This window comes from Crotalus tigris, unplaced genomic scaffold (genome assembly GCF_016545835.1).
Source record: "Crotalus tigris isolate CLP2741 ecotype Arizona unplaced genomic scaffold, ASM1654583v1 scf7180000018354.2857554, whole genome shotgun sequence".
Classification (NCBI taxonomy): domain Eukaryota; kingdom Metazoa; phylum Chordata; class Lepidosauria; order Squamata; family Viperidae; genus Crotalus; species Crotalus tigris.
Window position 1 is genome coordinate 1,982,449 of NW_024096961.1, and position 13,292 is coordinate 1,995,740.

Genomic DNA, 13,292 nt, shown 5'->3' on the forward strand with positions numbered 1-13,292 from the left:
GCCACGTACGTGTGCCATAGGTTTGCACCACGGCTTTAGAATCTTGCAGGGAGAGATATAAATGAAGCCTCATCTCCCTTGGACAGGCTGACTTGATAGCTTAAATGACTTCATTCCAATGGGCAAGTATGGGTTCTGGCAGAGTTGAAATGCCTCTTAGGGCCTACTGAGGTGCCAAGGTGAAGGAAGAAGAGCTTTCTAATAGATAACTCAGGAGAAGAATCTTCAAAGTGTAAGAAGAGCAATCTTTTCATTGTGTACTGAGTTTCTAGTTTTTGGAGAGTATCTCCTGGGGAGTTTTTGATGACATGCCCCATTAGTGTTCTCATCACAAGCTAAAAAGCACATTGAGTATAGGGAAGAATGTAGACCAGTGGTTCTTCACCTGTGGGTCGCGACCCCATTTGGGGTCGAATGACCATTTCACGGGGGTCGCCAAACAAGGCAGTCCGCCATTCCCCCCCCTTTTCCTTAGCTGTGCTACTCCCTTTTATTCTATTGGCTTTTGAAAGCCAATAGAATAGACTCTCTTGAATAGAGTCTAATTATATTGGCTTTCAAAAGCCAATAGGAATTGTCCAGCCTGTCTCTGCCCTGCTGAGCCCGCCAAAAATCCCATTCTGCCAACAGTGCTGCAAGTTGTCTGCAGCGAAGGCGAGCTGTCTGGAAGTTTCCACCCCTCCCTGCTGAACAACTACTAAAAATGTAAGTAAAAGAGGGCCAGGGGTGGGAGGTGGGAGGCCGGCAGGCGCAGGGAGGGTTGCTGGCATGTGTGGGGCCCAGCGGGTGCCTTACCTCCCTTGGGCTGGGCCAGCTGGTGGCCCAGCAGTGGTCGGCCTGCTCTGTCTCTGCCGCTTGCCAGCTACACCTCGGCCGGCACAGGAGGCGGCACCATGCATGTGCGGCGTTCCCGGGCAGGAAAAGTCCTCAACTTATGACCGGTTGGGTAGTCCTCAACTTACGACCGGTTGGGTAGTCCTTGACTTACGACCGATTGGGTAGTCCTTGACTTACGACCGGTTGGGGGGTCGCGGCATTAAAAAGGTTGAGAACCACTGATGTAGACTATATACCTACCGGAGTAATGCAGATGTTCTTTGACACAATATTCCATTTCAAATATGGCCAGATTTATCTCAATCACACTCTGGAAGTAACAATCCCTCCCCGTTGATTGTCTTCCTTTTCAATGGTACACTGCAGTTGAGAATGGAGTTTCAATTTAGTGATCATAGGCATGTTAAACAAGAAGTTAAGGATGAGGAAGTGGTAACTAAACTCAAGACCATTGTTATTAATAGCAGCTAGCTTTATGCCATTTCTATTATGCAGTCCTGTGCTAAATATGCTTTAATAAAATCCAAAGTGAGGAGGAACACAGGAAGTTAATTAATCAATGTGGTGAATGTGGCAGAAGCTGTGAAAAACCTCATATGCCTGCTCTTTGCTTGTAACCAAGCTCTCATTAATTAAGGTCAATTTTAATATGTGATTAAAGGTTTGTTGATTAATCACATCTATGCTTGCGGCACTAATTAAATTAAATCAGAATTTTGCCTTTTATTTTAACAGCACATTTATTACATCTTCAGGGCTGAATATGTACTCTACTCTGCACAAGAGGAGTAAAATAATGATAGTTTAGGATAAAATATTGCTGCTATTCAAAAATATTGAAATACTAAATTTTACTTCAGGAATGCTAAAAGCATTTAACAACTGTTTAATAACTAGGATTCTGTAGATAGTTTAAACCAGCAAAGCCACTGACTGAATTTATAGTTGACTATTTTTTTGGTTAATTGGTTAACCAGCAATGTGTGGGTTCACACAACTTGCTGATCCACAATATGGCTTGCTTGTTTTGTTCTATTATACACAAACCCAGCTGCTGATTTGAATTACTCCAAATTATGTACTTTTTACCATTATTAAATTTTATATCTCATTATACCCTGCTTTGGGGTAACTTTTGATGGAAACTGGGTTAGAAATATATATAATAGAAATGAACAGTGGTGTTCAAGAAACTTCAGAAATTGTATTATTGTGCTTTTAAACCTGCCTTGCTTCAACCTAAGTAAATGGCAGGTGAATAGCAGCAGCAGGACAATCTCGTTATATTGTGCTCTGAATCCTTGTGCAGAAAGATGGGCTAAAAACCACTAGAAATATCTCCGATTATGAGACTAGTAAGCACTTGGTCATCAATGGTTGTTGTTTTACCCTCATCCCCAAATGGGAGGAGTTGTGCCTTTGAGTTAAGGGCATTACCCTCAACATCGCCATGGCTCACCACATCCGAGCTAAGTTGCAAAAACTTAGTAACAACAGCAACATCACAAGCAGCAGCAGTGACAATCAAAATGATTAGCCAAAGGCATAATCTTATTCCAATCCAAATTGAAGAAGCATTAAGTTTGGGCTATTATCAAGAGCTGTTTGAATACCTTAGCATTTATGCTTTAATGCTGATGCTCATGCCTAACTTTTTAGGATCCAAATTAGAAACATAGAATAATAAGAGTTGGAAGGGACCTTGGAGGTCATCTACCCCAACTCCCTGCTTGAGCAGGAGAGTCTACTCTATACCAGTGATGGCAAACCTTTTAGACACCGAGTGCCCCAAAACTGGCCCCGTTCCCGCTCCACCCCCTGCCCTGCCCCGCTCTGCCCCCCATCTCCTGCCCCGCCTGCCCATAGGACCACTCACCACCTCCAGGGCCCACCGCAGATCACCCAGGCAGCCCAATAGCACTATGGCGGCCACACCCTCTGCCCGTGCCCTGCAGCATCAACTGCAGGATGGGGTGTGAGGGCAGAGTCTTGTCTATGCTGCCTGGCTGCCATGTCCTTGGCTGCGCTGTCTGTGTGGGCCACGCTCAAGGGCAACTCTCTTTCAGGGGGGCTGCTGGAGAGGAGGGGGTCGTGGGGGGAGGCAAGGCTGGGGCAACGACAAGTGTGCCCACAGGGAGGGTTCCGAGTGCCGCCTCTGGCACCCGTGCCATAGGTTCGCCACCACTACTCTATACCATTTCAGACAAATGGCTGTCCAATCTCTTCTTAAAAGCCTCCAGTGATGGGGCACCCACAACTTCTGAAGGCAAAAGCCACTTATTCATTGTTCTGTCAGGAAATTTCTTCTTGTTCCAGGTTGCTTCTGTCTTTAGTTGTCCTGCCCTCAGGTGCTTTGGAGAACAGTTTACCACCCTCCTTGGTCGCCTTGTTTCCTTTTCTCATTCAAAGATTATTCTTAAGCCATGGAAGTGATGATGTTGATTGTTTTGGAAGATATGAGCTGATTTAAAGCAAAAATAATTCAAATATGGGATATAATATTTCACTTTATTTTATCTATACATCAAGAACTGTGTCCATCTCTGAGCAGGTACCACATTTAAGAATTCCAACAGATGAGAATATATTTAAGGAAGATCAGTGGTGAAGAACTGGGGATTAAAAACCAAGCCCTATAGAAAGATTTTGGAATGTGTTTACCTTCAGAAGGACAGCCTCCTCAAGGGGATATAATTGCAGCACTTGTACCTGGAATGATGTTACATAAAAAATGAAGACCAGCTCTCCATTGTTCATGAGTACAAGACATGAGGTAACATATTTAAAACAGGGGAAGGCAGAGTTGAATGTTAGAAGAAACTTTCTGATGGCAGTTGGACCAATTATCCTGTAACTAAAATGCTAAGCAATATACTAACACAAACTCTGGAGCGATTTGTTATCACTAAATACCGCTGTTTTGAATTATTATCCTGCTACGTTAGACTGCATAGAATTGTGAGATTTTTTTTTTTTAAAAAGTGATTTGACAATCCATAGCTGTTTCTCTCTATGCAGATTCATATGTATCCACAGACTATGTTTCTAACAATGAATATCAAGCTTATCTGAGGAAATCAGTTCTAGTCCACAAAATCTTTTTGTCTTTATGATATTGCTATTTATTTATATGGCTCCCAATCTCACAACAGTGACTCTGGGCAGCTATAAAGCATATTTCCTTCCTTCCTTCCTTCTTTCCCTCCCTCCTTCCTATGGAAAGGATCACTCTGGCAACTACACATTTCCTGTCTGTGTATTTTCTAGTCAGGGACTTAGTTTTGAATTTATCAGGCTTACATTGTATACTTTTTTTTTTTTTTTAGCAAAACAGGAGCTGTAGTTTCCCCAACTATGCATTTTCTGTACTTGTTGCGGCTTTGCAGCTTTATTTAGTGTTTTGAACATTCCTGCAAAAAAGCTAAAAAGATTTCACAGCCATGTGGCTAGGACTGCTGCTGCAGTTGTATGTATATTTTCATTTTTACTATTGTGCAATATATTTTCCTCACAAATGGCAAAGAAGGAACACATGAATTTGTTTTATAATAGTTCAAGATATGCTTTTTATTTTGTGGCATAATTCTGTGCATGCTGATTCAGAAGCAAGCGCAGTTGAATTTAATAGATGTCAATATTTATAGGCCATTCTCTATATCCTCGAGGTAGATATCCATAAAGCACCTTATATTTAACATGTTTTTAAAGTTATTTTCGTGTTTACAAATTAGCAAATGTATGGAGAATGAAAGAGATAGATGCACTGATTTCCTAAAAATGTGAATACATTAGAAATATTTATGGAGATACAGTACATTCTTTTTCTATTAATTTTTTCATATCTGTCAATTACTTCTGACCAGTGTTTGAAGTGGTTAAAAGGCAAAATGTTTTGTTAAGTGACTGATAAGCTTTTCACCTAAATGTGCTTTGCTATGACAACCCATTCTTATGGATTCTATTCTAAAGAATGTTCTTATTATCTGGCACCTGATATTTTAACTGGTGAATAATCAGAAGTGTTCCAAAATAAACATTTATATTTCCTTCAAAAGAGATAAAAACTTGCTTTATATTTCCTTCAAAAGAGATAAAAAATTTCCTTCAAAAGAGATAAAAAAATTTTCCTTCAAAAGAGATAAAAGTATTTTCATAGACAGAGTGCAGTTTTTCTTGCAGATATCTAATTATAAGTCCGGTGGGGAATATACAAGTGCATTGGCTTCTTCTCAAGTGCTCAAGAGCTTCCCAAATGTCACTGAAATTCCAAGGAAAACAATGAGGCAACTTAGTACATAGGAAAAGTTCTAGTGCTGAGAAATTTGGAGATAATTTTATTTTTCTCTAGAGCAGTAATTCTCAAAGCGGGCCCCCCCCAAGACTCTTGCAAGAAATCTGCAAAGCCAAATGAATAAATATTTTAAAATTTCTCAGTTTTAATTTCTAATGCAGCAAATATCAATAGATACAATCCACATAAATCAAAGCTCTTTGAGATGCTCAGTTATTTTAAGAATGTTAAGGGGTCTTGAGATCAAACTTCTGCTGTAGAGAAGAAATTTACCCAATTACTCTTTTTATAAATTTGATAAGGAATTTTGAAGGACACTTTTTGTGCCCAGTGCTATGCATAAATGTTTAACTGCACGCAGTCCTATTGAAAGTTTAAAAGATGTTTTAAATTAAGTTATATTAAAGATTATAATTTATTCATACTATCTACCCAATGTGTCTATTTGTATGTGTATATATGCCTCTCATTAATGCTTCCTGCAGTTCCCTAATACATAGTTATCCATTCATACACTGCCCTACCATGCTCACAGGAAGGTTTTTGACATGCCACCAAAAAAACATTTAGGTGATAGGGAAAAAGCTGAGAAAGTCCTTAATTTGTTTGGTTGCTGGCTATCTGAGCCTTGTAGCTTCACACCAGACCAGCATGTTTGCATCATTCCCCCAATAATTGCATGTACAGGAAGTACTCCTGACATTTTCTGCAGACGTTCTTGCTTTACAGTCCTTGAGCGCAGCAACATACTGTAGCTAGATTATCTCAACAATACAATGCGTGTTTCTTCCCAGAGCAATAAATAAATAAATAAATAAATAAATGTTCAGCTTCTGAGGCTGTTGATTTCTCCAGGAATAAATGGAGAGCCCTCTTGGTCGCTGGACAGCCAGTGGGCCTCTTCCCCTGCCCCAGGATCCCAAAGCTCTTCCTTGCTGCTAGGCACTTCTGCTGCTTGAATATTTCATTCAGGTTTCTTCCTCCTCTCCCCCCCCCCCAATAATCTCTGTTGCCTTTCAGAGAAACATGTCTGTGTATGTCTCTGTGCAAGCGTGTGCGTGGGCGGCCTTTGAAAGGCTTTCTGTCAGTCAGCCACTGAGCTGAAAAGAGACCGAGATGAGGGGGAGAGTACTTTTAATGGGGAGCGTGGGCGGCTGTTGTTGCTGCCACTGCTGGCCACCAAACCAGCCTTGAAGTCCTTCCCTGGGGCACCCGCCTAAAAATGGGGAAGGAGACTTTCCAGACTTGCTCCAATGACCTGCCCGCCCCCGCCCGGCACCTCACTTCACCTGCCATAAAGAGAAATGGGGAGAAGGACCAAATCGAGGAGTCTTTTTGACGCCTGCTGTGCATGCTTATTCTCCTACCCAGGATGTTTCTATACTTTAGGAATGGGAGCAGTTGCCTGCCAGAAAAATTAGGATAGCCGAGGAGGGTCATCAGAGTTAACCAATGTGGGGTGCTGCTTTTTAGACGAGAGGGATTTTGTATTGCAGATCACCTTGCGGTCTGTGAGGTTTGGGGGACTTAAATAGAGCAGTGGTAACAGCGCTGCGATAGCTTGCGATGAGGAGGGAGATAAGTTAACACTCCATAGAACTGAGTTATTACTAACAGCGTGATTGGACTGAGCCTCTGCAGAGCTTAATGGAAGCGAGGGAGAACATTTTATCAATGGGAAGTTTTTGGCAAATGAGGCTGAAGATTTGAGCGGAGCTGCTGGAGGTTTAGTTCTCACAGAGACATACACGGACGTGTTTGTCTGAAAGCGTAGGAAACTATCCGAAAACAGCGCACCTCTGTCCATGTGCAGAGTGCATTTTATCCCTTTATCGCCAAATAACTACTACAGTAATTGGGCAGAATAGCCTTGCGTGAGGTGAGTCAGATGTAAAGCTCGGCGCGGCGTTTATTTGCTCGCGCAGGGGGCGAGCGGAGGAGCCTCCACAGGGCGCGAGCAACCCGAGTGGACGTTTTCCCCCTCTCCCTAATCTGAAGGAGGAGAAAAGCTGCATTTGACTCGCTTTCCGCTGGTTGCCGTGCAGAGCGTGGCGTGCGGTGGCGTTCGGGGTGGGGAGGGGAGAAGAGAGAGAGAGAGGTTGAGCTTTGCAATATGCCGCGGGGTGGAGCTCTGCAGCGTTTGGGGGGCTGTAGAGCTTTGCAGCATGGAGTGGAAGGTGGAGGGGGGCTTTGCAGACTAGACTGGCAGGGCCGGGAGGAAGGAGAAGGGGGGGGAGAAGGTGGATTTGCAGTCGGTAGGGCTCAGAAGAGAGCGCGCGCAAAGCTCCGTTCCCCTTCCCAGGCCCTTCTGCCGTCGCGGCTGGCGTCTTCCGCAGCGTGAGTCCCACCCCCTTCCTCCTCTCGTCTCTTTCGTTACCTGAGGCGGGGTGGGATGGGGCAGGTGTGGGGCGAGAGGGGGCGATCGCTGAGGGAAAGAGAGCGGGGGAAAGAGGCAGCTGGGCAGAGCGGCGGGTGGGAAGCCCCTCAAGGAGGACTGGGGGGGGGGAGGAGGAGGCGGAGGAAGAAGGGCTGCTGGCAGTCCGAGGCGCCTTGTTTGCGCGCTCGCTTGGTCGATTCCCCCGGACGCTGCGAGCTTCTTTAACGCGGGGTGGCTGATGGCCGGGGAGTCGGGGTGAGTGCTGCCACAGAAGCGGCTACTATTACTGGGGCTGCCATTGGCTCGTGTGTGTGTGTATGTTTGTGTGTGTTTTCCACTTTCAGGGAGTAGCACCGAGGCTGGCACTTGAGAGGTCCCACGATCGGCTGCCGGCCAAGGGGGCGGAGGCGGCGGCGGGGAAGAAATTTAGCAACGGGGGCGGGCTGAAGCAAAAACGCATGTCTTCTCCCTCCGCGCGTCCTGGAGGGGGGGGGGTCGCCGCCGCCGCCGCCGCGCGCGGACGGGGGTGGGTAGGTGGGAATGGCAAGCCCGCACGCGAGTCTCCCTTGCCCGGCTCGAGCTGGAGGCACCGGAGAGGTTAAATGGAAATCAATAAGAGGCCGCCGGGAGCCATCCCTGCGGAGCCGGTGCCCCCGTTTGTCTTCCCCTCTATCTGCTCTTGCAGCGCCCGCAGAGGAAAACTCGTGGATTGTGTTTGTGGACCCGCCCTTCTTTTTTTTTTTTTTTTTTTTGCCTTCCTGAGGACCGGGAAGCGGTACTCGATGTGACCCTTCGGCGAAGGGGAAAACACGCTGCCCCGCGTGCCTGTTTGGAGTAGAAAACTCAGGGAGAGGTGTAAATAGGGCGAAAGCTGCCGTGGTCGTAGTTTATTTGAATGGACGAGCAGAGGGATTTCGGAAAGGCCGAGGTTGGGGCGTCAGGGCGCTGCCCCTGCATTGAGTAAGCGAACTTGGTCTCGCCTTCCTGACGGCGGTAGAACATTAACGATGGCCAGCAGCGGGTTTTTTTTTTTTTTTAATTTCATGATGCTCTTCTGGGATAACGCGGTTAAGTCAGTCCGAGCTGAGGATGAGACAGTCACAAGTGGCCGCAGCAGTCCATCACAAATCTAAATGGCTGTGCTGAGAGCCTTATGGTCCTTGTTTTAAAAGAACTTGTTTTCCACCAGCCAGCAGGATTGACTAGCTACGTGAGGCCAAACTCCCTTTTCCTTGCTTGCATTTTACCCCGATTTGTCCACAAGGTCATTCTCTCCCTCTCCCCCCCCTCTCTCTCCATATAATTTGATGTCTAATAAAATGTCCTGTGTTTCATTTGGGAAAGAAAAGCATCATGTGTTTACTTCCTTTTTTTCTCCATGAATAATATTTTTAAATTAAAATATTTGATGTTTGACAAAGTGAGAAGATTTACAGCTTATCTGGCTTTTGGAGTTAGCTGTAGCTGTCAAAAGACTTGTGCCCCCCCCCCAAAAAACCAAATTGATTCTTTTCCATCATTTATTTATGGATTTTATCAGGCTTTTATTGGATGAGTAAATCTTGATACATAGTTCCTGTTGATCTCTGCTAGATGCATAATGAACTTTAGAAGAATTTTACCTTGTTACTAAACATCAGCATTTTGGCATATATAAGTGCTTGTTTTACAGTTCTTATCATAGGAGGCAAATTAGGATTTAAAATAGTATAACTGAAATGGATGCCATCACCAGTAATTGGGCTTGATTTGAGGGCGATCTGTCTCTCGGGAGACAAGAAAAACCCTTTTATATAGTCTTTATAGAAGGTATTTTTAAGTGCTGTTTTCCTGAAGACAGCACTTATTCTGAAAAATGAAGGTATTTAAAACTGGGATTAAGTCAGAGATTTAATACTGAATTTGCAGATAGAAAAATCATTATGTCCTTGTTCCAATTCTTTGTATTGCACAATCTTACAAATAGTATATTCCAGCACCTTAAGATGCATCGACTGTACATGAGCATAGATAGGCATCTCGTTGAATAGTGCCTTATATCTATAACATTTTGGATCTATCGCAGACCAGTTGGAAACAAAATCTAATTTTGGTGAATAATGCCTTAGATTTTACTGAGACTTTATTGATTTGACTTTGCTGAATGTACTTCTTTACTCCAGACATTCTTTAATTTTGAAGAACACAATCCAAACGGGTAGAAGGAAAGGGCATAGCTGACTAAACTAGACTTATTGCTGATAAATGTGGAATTGTTTCTGGTAATTAAGATGTTTAAACACCATTCATTATGTTTTTCCAATAAGAACTGCAATCTGGACATAGTACTTGATGGAGCATGAAAGTCTGGTAGCCTTTTGTTTTGTACAGAAACCACATATGTTCTTGTGATAGACTAAAATTAGGTCATTCTTTTTAAATCCAATTTAAACAGAACAATTTCCTTGGCTGTGTTATGGTAACATAGTTACATTTATCCATTAATGTTTTTCAGAGCTGCATAGGTTTTTGGGAGACAGAGAGTCCTTTCTAATAAACAGATCTTTTAAAAACTAATTTTAGAGAAATTACTTCTTTGCAATATTCCTTTATATTTATTCTGTTTATCACAATTATATCCTGCCGCAATCAAATCAAACTGTCAGCCACAACACAATTTACTTCTTGGTTTTCAAGGTAAGTCTAAGTGTTATTATCCAATGGACGTTGTTGGAAACATCCTATATTTTATAACTCATTCCTGGCTTTATTATATTAATAATCTCACCAGATGCAGAGATGATCTCTGGCAGTGTGATTGTTTTTGCGGTGCTTGGGAAATCAAGCAGACTCTTCGTAACTCTATAAGGGATAGACTTTTGGTATATGAAGATCTATAATGTTTATTGTTGGCAGTGGCTTAACACACTGAAATCTTTTTGGCTTTGCTGTCTAAAATATGTTAGGAGACACTAGGAATGTTGCCTCATAAGTCCCATATGAGAGTCAGTTTAATGGAGTGGAAAAAAGCATTGTGATATAAAGTAAAAAAATGCATTTGTATTCTAATCACTAGCCTTTTGTGGATACTTTCAATAATTACATATGTATGTATGTATGTATAATGTGAACACTAGGCAAGATTTTTGTATATTGCTGGTATGATTTCAAAGGTTTTGAAAGATACGTTATATGTGTCTAAATTGGAAGATGCCTTAAATGGATTTTTAACTTAAAAGATTAATTACAGATATTTAAAACAAAATCAATCTCATATGATAGTGATTGGATTAAATTGGATTGAATTGGAATAGCAAATAAAATTTTCATTTAAATGAAGGATTCTGTGAGTACTTCCAGTACTATAGCAACTTTTCAGCGCTGTTGCTGAACATTTCAGGCGTAGTACTAAATTAAGGAGACTTTCTTCCTTCACGATCAGCAGGCAAAAGAAGATTTCATACATAACCAGAATGGAACAGCCCCTTGGGAGACACCCATTAGGATGCTTAGAAATATGGTAGAAATCTTGCTTTATGAAAGACATTCTTGGATGTTTGGGATTGTGGAATTGTCCCTTATTGAAGAATGTGTAATGAAAGGCTGGGAGGAGGAAAGGGTATAGGACAGGGATAGGCAACCTTGGCTCTTTTATGACTCGTGGACTTCAACTTCCAGAATTCCTGAGCCAGCCATGCTGAGGGGAAGGGAGAGGTTTCCAAGCTGAGCCATGCTGGCTCAGGAATTCTGGGAGTTGAAGTCCACAAGTCATAAAAGAGCCAAGGTTGCCTACCCCTGGTATAGGATAACTCTATGTTAAAAACAACAGCATGATTCACATGCAGAAAAACTTGGATCTAAATCTAGACTCTAGGTACAACTGGACAATATGAAACCCTGAATAGCTGTTATAAAGGCATATCTTATGTAATAGAGATAGTCCTTGACTTACAACCATTTATTTAATGACTGTTCAAAGTTAGAGCAGCAATGAAAAACTGGTCCTTGCACTTAACAACCATTGTCGCATCCCCATGGTCACATGATCAAAATTTGGGCACTTGGCAACTGGCATCAACTTAACAACAGTTACAGCATCCAGGGGTCACATTTTAACCATTTGCAGCCTTCCCAGTGAGCCTTCGACAAGCATCATCGATGGCGGATTCACAAAAAGGCTCATAAAATCTGGTCGTCTCAATTATGTTCCTAAGTCAGGGACCGCTTCTATTGGACCAGACGACCAATAAGGCATTTTCCTGCGATTCTTACTTTACTGCTTATATTGCATGAATCATTGCAAATGTCCATCATGAAGTTTTGGGATAATTTTTGGGTAAAGACTATGACAGCACTTGGATAACTCAGTGTAAAAGCTTGCATTTTAGTGTAAAAGCTTGCATTTTCGGTATGGCTACTGCAGAATTAAGACAGTAGTTAGAATGGATCCGTCTTTATGCGAGATCAAAAATTACATCATATATACCATCAAGATTTGGAATTGCCAATATAAAAGTGATCCAAGCTTCTTTTCTCCCAATCAGGATTCAAGCATAATGTGATACCATTTTTTTTCCACTTCTATTTATTTTCCCCCATTTTGGCCCATTGCTATTTTTTTCTCCTGTTCATTTGTGTCCAGTTCTCGGAGACTGCCTGGACAAGTCCCTGCAGTTTTGTTGGCAAGGTTTTTCAGAAGTGGTTTGCCATTGCCTCCTTCCTAGAGCTGAGAGAAAAAATGATTAGCCCAAGGTCACCCAGTTGACTTCATGCCTATGGTAGGACTAGAACTCATGGTCTCATGGTTTCTAGCCTAATGCGTTAATCACTACACCAAACTGGTTTTCCATTGAAATTAACTCATGGATAGCTGTGTTGACTAAGACATGATCTGATGAATATTTAGATAGCATTACCCATAAAGTATGACTTTACAGCAGCTAGATTCAAACAAGAAGATAAAGCCAAGTGAACCACATAGCTTTATGCAGTCTCTGAATATAGTGATACATTGACTGTGTTTGCATGAAATAATTACCAGTTTTTTTTCTCTCCTGTTTAATACACCGTAGTCTGCTGTTCATTAAGTCCTGATGATCCACTGGGGAGGGGGCAGTTGTTTTCTTTGTCTAACGAACTGCTGCAAAGGATGCTTTGGAAGTTACCCCTTTTCTAGTGCCTTCCTCCCAGGTTTTTTTTTTTTAATGGTTTATTGCACAGTCAACCAGAAATTCAGACTGCATTTGGCATTTTTATCCATCTATCAATTCCTTCCCAAGGGCCTGGGATAGGCAGATGTTGATGTTTGATGGTGTTAGCTGTATCATCACAGGATGCAAGCTGTTTTGAGTAAAGCTCTCTTTTGCAATTGACTGACAACGAATTTGTCAATGCTGATGATCTTCAAGAGGTGCTCCAGTTGTTCTGGCATTGCACTCAAGGCATTTATTACAATTGGTATTACCTTTGCTTTCTTTTGCCAGAGTCATTCTATTTTTACTTGGCAGGTCTTTGTACTTTGTTATGTTCTCCAGTTTTTTTTTTCTATTCTGCTGTTTCCAGGTACTGCCATGTTCAGACTTTTTTGTCTGTTGTTAATTTTACTATTGTAGAGGCCTGATTGGAATTTATACCATTTTATACCTCCTTATTTTATTTTAGCCTTATTTTAGCACTCTTATTTTAGCATTGCTTTCTGGGAAAGGGATAGTTCCATCACAATAGTGGATTGATTTCTCTCCAAACAGCTCTGGTGTGGTTTTAGGTCAAGCTAACCCCCTCTGAGTTAGGTTTCTGGGTCACTGTATC

The 13,292-nt window shown here is 42.3% G+C and overlaps 1 protein-coding gene across 6 annotated transcripts in view; it reads left to right on the top strand.

The window, feature by feature from the left end:
- Positions 1–6,843: 6,843 nt before the first annotated feature.
- Positions 6,844–13,292, top strand: part of PTPN5 (protein tyrosine phosphatase non-receptor type 5) — a 65,887-nt gene continuing 59,438 nt past the window's right edge. For 2 of the 6 annotated variants that reach the window (XM_039350770.1, XM_039350776.1), the window contains exon 1: positions 7,313–7,465. The gene's annotated coding sequence lies outside the window, so the exon portion shown is untranslated. Of the gene's footprint in view, positions 7,008–7,312; positions 7,466–7,660; positions 7,761–8,045; positions 8,466–9,739; positions 10,182–13,292 lie in introns of those variants that run through there. The other 4 variants (XM_039350774.1, XM_039350772.1, XM_039350771.1 and 1 more) reach the window with 4 other exon arrangements.